Source organism: Phoenix dactylifera, chromosome 15 (assembly GCF_051530095.1).
Source record: "Phoenix dactylifera cultivar Ajwa chromosome 15, Ajwa_hap1_PhDact_Kaust_v1.1, whole genome shotgun sequence".
Lineage (NCBI taxonomy): Eukaryota > Viridiplantae > Streptophyta > Magnoliopsida > Arecales > Arecaceae > Phoenix > Phoenix dactylifera.
The window spans coordinates 1,353,860-1,355,000 of NC_143204.1; positions in this window are offsets into that span (position 1 = coordinate 1,353,860).

Below are 1,141 nucleotides of genomic sequence, written 5' to 3' on the forward strand. Positions count from 1 at the left end.
TCTAAATTTTGATGCTTTAAACGTTTTCTTAATTAAGTGCGGTGGATGCTTTCTTAAGCTATTTGAGTGAGTTAAACTAACGCAAGAGTAGAAAATGATGCAAGAGTAAATGAAAACACAAGCACAACACAAACACAACAATATATAGTGGTTCGGTGCTCTCCTTAGCACCTACGTCCACTCTCCAAGCGTCCCCTTGGGAATTCACTATAATCTCGCGGATTACAGTTGGATTGTTTTCCGGGCTCACAATCCAAAAACCTTTGTTGGTTTTACGGGCTCACCAACGAACCTATACACTTTGGTTTTCCGGGTTCACCAAAAACCTTTGTTGGTTTTGCGGGCTCACCAACTAACCTTTACACTTTGGTTTTCCGGGTTCACCAAAAACCTTTGTTGGTTTTGCGGGCTCACCAACGAACCTTTACAAAGTGTTTAATTAACAAAAGGAAAGATTCAAACTCCTAAATGAGCATATGAAACAATATAAGCTACAAGGAAGAGTTAGAAAGTATTTATCGCTTTGAAGTCGCTTTGCTCTTCTTTGTCAAGGATGCTTCACTCTTTAAAGGGGATGGAGCTCTTGATGCCTCTTTGAATCTGCTCAATCCCTTTCTTTGATTCTTGAATGAAGCTCTTGATGAAGAAGATTAGGGCACTTTTGTATTCTTGGGTACTCTTTGATATTCAACTCAAAAGTTGTTCTCTCTGATGAATAGTGCCCCTTTAAATAGCTTCCCACCTTCTTAGGACAAGTCCCAATGGTTAGATTTGAAAGCTAGCCGTTACTCACCTTAGAAAGGACAAAAAGTACAGTTGCAGAACTAGCCGTTACTGTTCAGCCCGTGTTTGGGTCGGCTCAACCTGTCCTTGGGTCGACCCAACTTTGCCTTGGGTCGACTCAAACATTCCTTGGGTCGACCCTCTCAGAAACCACAGAAACTTCAATTTCAGCCTTCCTTCCCATGGGTCGACCCAACCATTCTTTGGGTCGACTCAAAGTCCACTTGGGTCGACTCAACTTCTTCTTGGGTCGACCCTCTCAGTAATTCCAGAGAACCAATTTCTGTCTGTCTTTCTGTCTTGCCTTTGGGTCGACCCTCTCAGGGTTTGGGTCGACTCAACCTCTCAGTAAATCCAG